This window comes from Lathyrus oleraceus, chromosome 1 (genome assembly GCF_024323335.1).
Source record: "Lathyrus oleraceus cultivar Zhongwan6 chromosome 1, CAAS_Psat_ZW6_1.0, whole genome shotgun sequence".
Taxonomy (NCBI): domain Eukaryota; kingdom Viridiplantae; phylum Streptophyta; class Magnoliopsida; order Fabales; family Fabaceae; genus Lathyrus; species Lathyrus oleraceus.
The window spans coordinates 276,175,267-276,186,166 of record NC_066579.1 but is presented as its reverse complement, the minus strand read 5'-3'; positions in this window follow the sequence as shown (position 1 = coordinate 276,186,166).

Below are 10,900 nucleotides of genomic sequence, written 5' to 3'. Positions count from 1 at the left end.
ATCATCAATTCATCAAGATATTGGTTGTGGACTTGAGAAGTTGATCAGTCAATTCATCTGACTATTTTGAAATGCACTGAGACCTAAATTTTGATGTGTTGGTCAAATGGAGATTATTCCAAAAGAAAACGCGTTCTTAAGGACAATATGAATAACTTTCATGTTCATCAAAATTTGATTTGAAGCATGGAAGGTCATCATCCATTCCAAAACATTATAGGTCATTTTGACTGAAACCCTAATTTAGGGTCAACTTCCCAAGGACACAACTCATTCATTTTTTTATGATTTTTAGGTGGGATCAAATGCATTGGAAAGCTTAAGATGTCTAACTCAAATGTTATGTTGAACAAATTTTCAAAATCTCAAAGGAAATGCATGTGATAATGCAAAACATTATAGGTCCTTTTTGACCAAAGGCATTAAAAGGCAAAAAAGTCCAACTTCAAGTGCCCATATCTCTTTCATCAAAAATCCAAATGATGCACACCATTTAAGTCCATTTTGATTGTCTTGAAAAGATCTACAACTTTGATGTTGGAGGTTTTTCCATTTGAGGCTTGCATCATCAAAACAAAGGGGCTTGAAAATTGGCCAATTTTAGAAACCTTGCCTTGACATGTCATGCACCTTGCACTTTAAACTCAAATTTCATAAATTTCCACACTTCAAATGGATTTTTTCCCAATGTAACAATTGTTCCTTACATCAAGAACTTTCCAACCATTACTCACATGATCATGTTTGGATTTTTTCATTGGGACTTTCGAAGAGATGAATGTTTAGGTACAAATGAGGAATTCACTTGAAATCTTGATACATAAGCAATTTCCTTGCAAGTCACACGTCCAATTTCATTTGGCTGATGCTCAGAATTCATTTGGCATTGTTTTTGGGCCTTGTGCATGATCATGCAAGCCCATGCAATGAAGCTCCACATGCCATGCACACGGATTGATCACATTCTCCTTGCCACTTCCTCTATAAATAGAGACCTCATTCCATTCATTTCACACACCTGATTCAACCTGAAATGCTGCAGAATTCTCTCCATAGCCATCACTAAAGAAGCTAGTTCATTTCTCTCGAATTTTTTCAGATCCAAAATTCAACTACATCTGGTTGAATCCTTGGATCTAGAGCTTCTAAACCTTCATCATTCATCTCACTGATCTTTTGTTTTGGCAAAGCAAGCAAAGAATCAAGTCTAATTCTCCAGAAATCAAGCTTACTCTTCAATTGGTATTTTCTTCGAATCTCTCATTTCTGTGATCTATTTGCTTGGCCAAAATGTTTTCTGAAGTCCTCACTTGAGAGGCAAGCTAGTGGTAGCTTCAATTTTGCTTTTCCTTGATCTGCATTTTGCATAACTGAATCTTCCACCTCAGATTTCTCCATTCATAGGAATCTTGAGTGTGATTCAAGGTTACAGGGGTGATGTACATCACCCCAGCTTCATTTTGGTATAAGGATCGTGCTTCATTCTGGTTGCCGCCTGTTGCCAGTTACAGGATCGTGCTTCATTCTGGTTGCCGCCTGTTGCCAGTTTGAATTCTGGCCATTGGATGTGTTTCCCTGACCGAATCCTGACCATTGCTTATTATGACTTTTCTTTGGTTTCCATGTGATTGCATTGACCGTGGATTACCATGAGCGCGCGCCTCTGGATCTTTGGATCTGCCAGCTCAATTAATGAGCTCAGATCCAAGGGCTCTTTTTTTTTCCAATTTCTAATTTCTGTTTTTATTTTCTTAAATTCCATTTTATTTCAAAAATCAATATCTGTTTCATTTTTAATCCAAAAATTATGGGACCAATTGCATTATTTCCCAAATAATTTCTAGTTTCTATTTCTGATTTTTAATATTTTTTATTTTGTCATTTGATATTTTTTGTGAATTTTCTCTTTTCTGGTTATTTTTAATTCATTTTAAATAGTTTTTGATATTCAAAAAATACAAAAATATTTTCCTAACCTATTTGAATGATGATGGATCTATGAAAAATATTCTCATCAATTTTTGAATTGATTTGAGATTTATTTGAGATTTTAGTTCAATTAGGTTATTTTTATTCACTTTTAATTGATTAAAAATAGTTTCTGACTTTTAAAAATGCTGAAATTTTTTGTCAAACTTTGTTTGACCTTGTTGAACTTGGGATAAATTACTTGGACCTTTCAATGTTGATTTGAAGTAATTTTGAAGTTTGACCTTTTCTTTTATCTTTAATTCAAGTTTATTTTAAATATTAAAAAATGCCAAAAATATTTTATTCATTTCTTGATTTCCAATCTTCATCTCACTTCTGATTTTGATTGTTTGACCTTGACTTTCAATGTTATTGGTCAACATATGAGGATTGGTACATTGTATTTCATTTAATGCACTTTAATTTTGCCATTTCCATTTCTTTTATTCAGCTCCTTCTTCTTCTCCTTCTTATTTTCTTTTTGATCAATGAGTTGAAGGTTGATAAGTTAGCATTGGTTAAGGAGATTTAATCTTCCTTGATTCAAATCTAATTCATCTTGATCAATTAATCAAGTGAATGGCTTTGCATTAAGGATATGTTGTTTTCTAAATCATGCAAAAGGCTTAAACCAATACAAGATCAATTCTCATTTTCTTTTTGGCATGGCAAGTTGTTGGGACTTGGTTCACTAATCAAGACTCCTAACTTGTGTTTGTTGCCTACATTATTATTGACCGGCCTTAGATAGTTGTGACTTCTACATAAGTCCAATTACGATTGCTTAACATAGCGCTAAATTTTCCTTATGGCATACTAACTACTAACACTAACTATTGACTATTAACATTTACTTTTTGCTCTTTAATTTTATGCAATTTACTATTCTTGCACATATTATCCATTTGCTTTTCTCTTTGCTCACTTGAGCACATGTTTATGTTAATGCCATTTGCCTTTTGCTCACTTGAGCACATGTTTATGTTAATGCCATTTGCCTTGATTGTTGTGAACCAAATGCAAAGAAATGGACTTAGTTTCTAGGACTTTCCCTATGCAAAGAAATGGAGAATTGGACTTAGATTCTAGGACTTTCCTTATGCAAAATTGGAGTAAATGGACCTTAATGATGAAGATGGATTAGAAGGACCAAATCTCTAAACTCTCTCTTATCCATTCTTGTTTTATTTCATAGAACTTTTGATGTGTGTGCTTTTGTGCTAGGAGTTTCCATTTGAGCTTAATTGGAGGACCATTTCCATGTTAATCCAAATGGAGGATACAAGATACATTGAGGATCTCTTAGGAGACTTGTTTGATTGCTTATGCTTTGTGATTTCTTATTCCAAAGGATGGGAGCTACTTGGATCATCAATATGATCTCAAGAGAAGAACTCCATTGTGGTTTTGTTTCTCTATCCCTCACCTTTTTGTTTTTCTTAGGACTTATCCCTTCTTCTTCTTCTCTCCACTCTAACCCAAGCCAAAACTCTTTGTGCAAACATTTAACCATTGTTTTCAAACATTAGAAACCTAAGCCTTATGCTTTTGATTTTCAAACTTTCTTTTTACAATACTTATTTTGAATTGAATCTTTAAGTCAGTTTTGACCATTTTTGTATATACTTCTAATTGGTAGATATAACCCATTCAAATGTCTTTTGTGGTTCCAATGGCCACTTTCTTAATTAAATCTTTCATAACCTTTAGCTATTAGGTTTGAGTTATCCTTGTGGTAGATGTAATACTCACCTATATCCTTAGTGATGGACAATGAGTCTTCCATGCTTATTATAGGGTTAACCCCTCACTAGCATGTTGAAGCTATCCGCATATGGTGGATTTGTGGTTTGGTTGAGTTTTCTCCCTTTGATAACAAAAGACCTTAAGGCTTTTGGACCAATCAATTCACCAACTTGTTTTGAGATTTTTACCCCGAACTACGAGGTTTTGATCCTAATATTTTATAAGATGGTACGTAGGCAATGGGTTCATCCATCTAAACACAAAAATGTAAATAAACTTGTATATTCTCTTCTCATCTCTTCAATCATGTTTGCACAAACAAAATTTTCACAAAATAACAACCTTTGCAACAAGTATGAAAAAGGGCTCCCTAGGAGTACCTAGGATGTTTTGGGTGCCTAACACCTTCCTATTGCATAACCAACCCCCTTACCCAGATCTCTATTTCTTTTACTAGTTTTTGTTAAAACTATTAGGTTTTTGTTCGCTTTCTAACCATTCCTTTGGATAAATAGAAGTGCGGTGGCGAATCGACTTGTATGATTTACCTTGGATTTTGTTAATATCTCCAATGGTAACGAATATCCCGCTACAACTGCAACACCCTCTACCTCTTTCGGAAAGACCATAGCGAACACACGACCACTAAGAGTCACCTTCGTAATGTCAGTTATACTCACCATAGAGTCTGCAACTGATAAAGGAACCTCTTGACCATTCTCCACCATTGCGGTGTTATACTGATAAGGCACAACTTTATCGGATGCATATGGGAAAAGACCCGCTAACTGTATTACCAGCGGCGATACCTATCTATTAACATTGTTGTTGTTATTGCTATTGAACTGGATTACTACCCGCTCCGGGGTCTTAAACACTGGCACAATCACATTCACATCATTTACATTTCTTGACTGACAAATTTGGATAAAACCTTCATCCATCAACCTCGGAATATCCCTCTTGACAATAACACATCCTCGAGGGTTCACGCTACATATTACACAACCATCATGGTCATGCTCACAGTCACTGACCAAACAAATATCTTTATGAATTGCCACCAAAGATTGTCTGATATGGTGAACATCATAAACCTTATACTCATCGGGACAATCATCTACCATGTTGACTGAAGCATTACCATGAGCAGGCAACAAATTAGCTTTCACATTATGCACTCGATCCTCAAAGGACAACATCCCACTCTTCATAAGCTTTTGTACTTCGTACTTAAATGGATAGCAGTTCTCTATGTCATGGCCAGGTGCTCCCTGGTGAAAGGCGCAGTGAAGTTCATGTTTGAACCACCGTGGAAGTGGCTTGGGAATTTGCGGAGGATATCTGGGTTGAATAAGGTTCTTGAGACCCAAAGACGGGTACAATTCTGCATAGGACATAGGAATAAGGTCAAAAGATACCTTTTTCTTCTCGAAGTTTTGTTGTTGATTATTGTTGTTATTGTAGTTGGTTCTTTGTCGCGGTTGTTGTTGAATCGAAACTGATTGATTGTTGGAATTGTTTGAAAATACAGGAATCACTGAAGAAACTTGATGTTGATATTGAAGAGGTTGAGAAGTCTTTCTGTAATGAGGCCTCCTCTGCCTCCCCACATATACTGAGTTAGTTTCCCCCTCCTTCCTCTTGGAGAAACAAACCCCATACTTCTTGTTAGACGACACTTCTTCTTTAGACAAACGTCCCTCACGGACTCGCTCTTCTAACCTCATCCCCAAATTTACCATTTCGGTAAAGTCATTGGGGGAACTGGCAATCATACATTCATAATAAAATGACCTCAACATCTTTAAGAAAATCTTCGTCATTTCCTTCTCTTCCAATGGTGGACTAATCTAGGCAGCAAGTTCCCCCCACCTCTGAGCATACTCTTTAAATGTGTACTTATACTTCTAAGACATAGACCTCCACTGGTCTCTATCAGGCACCATATCAATGTTGTATTTGTATTTCTTGACAAAGGCTTCACCTAAGTCATTGAAAGTACGAACACTTGCACTGTCCAACCCCATATACCATCTTAAAGCAGCACCAGTCAAACTGTCTTAGAAGTAGTGAAACAGTAACTAATAATTATCAGTTTGAGTTGACATCTTTCTGGCATACATCACAAGGTGACTTAGCGGACAAGTGTTTCCCTTATACTTTTCAAAGTCAGGGACCTTGAACTTCACCAGGATCTTCACATTGGGCACTAGACAGAGATCAGCAACACTCTTCCTAAACAAGTCCTTTCCTATCAGTGTCTTCAACTCTTTACGCAACTCGAGGAACTGATCTTTCATTTCATCCATGTTCTAATATACATTTGAACCCTCGGATGGCTCTGAGTGGTAGATAGTGTCCTCAACACGAGGCAAAGGTTGAACAACTAGAGGTGGCACGGACATGACCGAGCTAGATGCCGACAAAGAAACAAAAGTGGGTGCATACCCTTCTGGCATGAATTTTGATGGCATCCCCCAAGGGAATCCAACAGGCATGGAAGGGCTATATTGGCTGGCAACAACAAGAATCGTGGAGGTAGCAACCTCAGAAATAACATTCCTCTAGGGAGGAGTTACAGGAGTTGTTGAAGACTAATTCTGCGTAGCAAGAACAGACTCCATCATAGCAGTTAACCGTGCAATTTAATCCTTCATCTCTCTATTATCTTACTCTTTGTGTTCCATGATCTTCGATTGATTAGCACGAGTGATGTATCGGTGAGTCAGCTTGGATGAAGCACAGAAGAATAATCGATAACACATATGACATAAGAAAACCTATTATGTAAATGATGCATGGAATGCAATGCTTTTGTTTATTTAATTTCAAGGAACATATGAAGTTCTATTTGCAAATATATATTTAAATAATAACAATAGTAACAATTTGACTGATCATAAAAATCTCTTTTTATTCATAAAATTTGGAAGGATTACACTGAGTAAAATTTCAGAGACCAGAGTACAAATACAAGAGAAAAGGAAACTAATCATCCTAAGGATCCCTTAGCAACGATATCAGATAATCTGGATGTGGGCGCATACTTCCTTCAGATGTGTCGAACCTTGGACTCAAAATATGTCTTCATCTGAGCTTTCTCAAGCACAAGCTGATCAACAATCTTCTTCCAAGCACCGGAAGGCTGAGCCATACTAGAGGAATATGGACCCTTTGTCTCTCTATGTCTCTTCACTGCTCGGTCTTTAAGAAGTTCAATAAGTGAATCCTTGTCTTTCGACTCAAGTTGAAACTCTTCATGCTTTCGGCTCAAAGCATGGAACCGCTCTTCCCACACATCTCTCTCTTGTTTCATCTTGGCGAGTGCATCTTCCAACTCCTCTACATCTTGGTTAGGGAGAGTTGATGGCTCAACCACAATCAAAGACATACGTCTTTCGCAAGCATACGACATCTTCAGCTCCAAAGCTCTTTTCTTCACCCAAGTAGTGTAAGCTTCCAAAGCTACACAGTTGCACGAACCAAGCTCAGATCTTCCTTTCTTATGCACCTTATGCCAAGCATGTATCATCTTATGTTTCAAATGTTGGGTATCTTTACCCTCTTGATAGAAAAGACCTTCTAACTGAGTGTTATTTGGTTTGTCTCTCAAGGGGAACCCAAGTTGACGATGAGGCAAAGTAAGGTTGTAGTTGATTCCTCCTAGCGTACCAATGAGAGGCACATTAGAGAATTCACCACAACTATCAATAATATCCACACTACTCATTGCAGAATCATACCAGACAATATCATCATTAGTGAGAGACATAAGTCTCTTAGACCACCGTAGACATTGTTTGTTCTCCAAGAAAGCAGGCGTCTAAGGCAAGTGAGAAATAAACCACTTGTACAAAAGAGGAACACAACACACAATAGTTCCACCACCTTTAGAATTCCTTAAATGCAAAGAAAAATATATGTCACCTAAAAAAGTAGGAACAAGATTCCCAATCAAGAAGATTCTAATGGCGTTAACATCAACAAAACTGTCAATGTTAGGGAACAAAGCTAAACCATAGATGAGAAACACAAAGATGGCTTCAAAAACATCGATACTACCGGCTTGAGCAAAGACAATAGCTTTATCAATGAGGAACTCAGAAGTCAAACCAAAAATACCTGCTTTCTTCACCCAATAAGTCTCAATCTCAGACTTCTTCAGATGAAGAGCCTCATCTATGATATGAGTTCTAGGAATCTCCTCCAATCCATTAAAAGGTACTTTTTCAGATACGGGCATAACCAAGAGATGGGCGTACTCCTCTAACATAGGCACAAGCTGATAATTTGGAAAAGTGAAACACCGGTAGAGAGGGTTATAGAATTGAACCAAAACACTCAGTAACCCTTCAACTACATTAGAAGATAATATAGATAAAAAATTCCCATGACGTTGCTTGAAGTCCAAGGGAGCTAGTACAAAGGATGACAACTTCCTTAGCTCTTTCAAATCAGGAGATCTAAAACTGTACTTCTTAGTGTTCCTTCATCCATAATCCATATTCTGAAAATATTTGCATATAAGACCTCAGTTCCTTGAAATTTATTTTTCTGTGATGAATGTTATGATGTGCATGTATGCATGAATGCAACAATCCCAAACAAGGGATCACACACAAGGCAACCACAAATAAAGGTCAAGGGATGAATCAAGTCATCATCAAGATCAATCATCCATTTTGGTGGATTATGGTTTTCACCTTATCAACACCTAAGTTCCATTGATACTGATGAGACTTAATCGGATCAACCAAGAATTAAGGGTTTGTTGTTGAGTAACGAGCATGGAGTCAGGTTAAGTACCATCCCAAAGGAGTGCACTAAGGATAAAAACTTGTATATCATGTTCTAAAAAGTTCCCAGAGTTTTAATCCTATCTACCGGATATTACAGGTTAGGATGAATGACTCATCAACCCATAATATTCTTAAGAGAAACTCGTCTGAGTGTAGTATCATGTAACAACTGTTATCAGGTCTACACCTGAGCAGTCTCCAGACTACATCCTAAAATAGGCCAAGTTGGGTTAAATGTTCTACGATCCTCAGCTACTTGGACCCAAAATTAGAGAAAGTAATGCCTAACCACAAATAACTTGTGTGACCATCAAGCTATGGATAAGCTTAATGTCAATAAAACCAGAGTCGCCACCGCGCTTTTATTGTTTCCAAAGGAAAAGGGAAAAGTACGAACAAAACCCAAAGATAAGAAGTTTTCAAATCAAAACTAATAAAATTCCAGAGATTATAGGTAAGGGGGTTGGTTACATAGAGGGAAGGTGTTAGCACCCAAAGTCTCATAGGTACTCCTAGGAAGCCCTTTTTTTATGTGTGTATGTGTTTTTGGTATAAAATGATGTTTGAGAAAAATAGAGTGTAGGGATGAGAAAAGAATTCATTGATTATATTTTGGTGTTTGACAAGACCTTCAGACTTGTGCTTACATACCAACATAAAAATGAGGGATCAAAACCTCGTAGTTCATGGTATCAATTTCAAAATGAGTGGATTGCTTTTAATCAAAAGTTAAGTGAAAAGTGGCACGAAGGGCCCAAAAGTTGTAATGAGTGTTAGTTATTTTTGTCTTTTGAAATTTTAAGTCAATATGATTAGATTTATTTACTGGTTTGATTTAAGAAAGAATTTGAAAATTCAATGGCATAAGGCCAAAGTTTCTAATTTGAAATATATGTCTAAGTTTGAAATTACAAGGAAATAAAGTTTTTGAAAAGGGGGGAGATATTTTAAAATTTAAGAAGTGGGAGAAGATGAAGAGGCTACCATAAGCATAAAATTAAAAGTTAAGAGTTGAACAGATCTGACCAATGGGATGCAACCCAACAGACAAGAATGTCATATAGAGAACCCATTTTCCCTTTGGACTTTGAATCAAGCAAATATCAACAAGCAATTAGAAATATCAGACATCATAAAGACCAAGGAATCAAATAAAGATGGCCACATCCAAGCAAGCAATTCCCATAGCTAGCAGTCTTCTTTGTCTTCTCATGTATCAGATGAAATACTCCTTAATCAACTCAGAATAAGGCATTAGACATAAGATCAAAATAACAGTTTGCATCAAGATAATGTAGCAGATGAGTTCAAATAAATCCCAAAACTTGCATCATATGAAGGCTCAGTGTATAATAGCTTGATCTCTAAAACGTTGGCATTTGCCAAGTCCTTTTTCCACAGGGAGTATTGCCTAGATCTAAGTCCAAAAGTTCAGATCAAGATCAACAGTCCACCAAACGTTTTAGGGGTTTTGTTATTTATTAAATATTTTAAGGTCCTAAGACCACAAACAAAATCAAAATGAACAAATAATATATATACAATCACAAGATATGGCTCAAATGAGCAAAGTGAAAATAGCATAAACATAAACAATTTTAATGAAATGTAAATGACAATGAATGATAAATGACTGAAATTTAAATTGCATAAAGTAAATGACTTGAAAGTAAAGCAATATTAATAAGAGTTAGTCTAATGTTAGTCAAGGTTAATTGAATGTTAGTGGTGTTTTTCTTTTCAAATGATTAAGTCATTCTTTGGAGAACACTCAACCATCTATTCACAAGCGCGAATCCTTGAACCAATACATCTTCCATTGGAAGGAAAAAAGGTCAAGTATCCACATAATACCATGAAAGATGGGAGACTTACAATATCACTTGCTAGAATATTATGCCTTTAAGATCAAATTTAGCTCTTTGTTAAGCAATCGTAGTTGGACTTATATAGAAGTCACAACTATCTGAGGCCGGGCAATAAAAATTTAGGTGTTAATGCATGTTAGAGATTTGGTACAATGAATCAAACTCCTAATACCACATACTAAAATAAAATATCCAAAGGGATGAACCTATCTCATCCATACTTGTATTGGTTCATCTAACACAAGGTTATTGATGAACCAATTAGCCTTTGGATATTGAGACTTCATTGGTCAATGGAAAGGATGGGAGATAATGGGATTGAATATGAAGAGGGATTGGAGATAAGAGAGACACAAATTGGTCATGCGAGGAATTTTATCAAATTAAAATCATTCATTCATTTTGGGAGATGAAATGTTCATTTCATCAATCCCGTAAATCCAATGATTTTAATCCAACAAAACTCAAATCAACCTTGACCAAGGTCCAAACAAATAGTCAAACATCACAAGA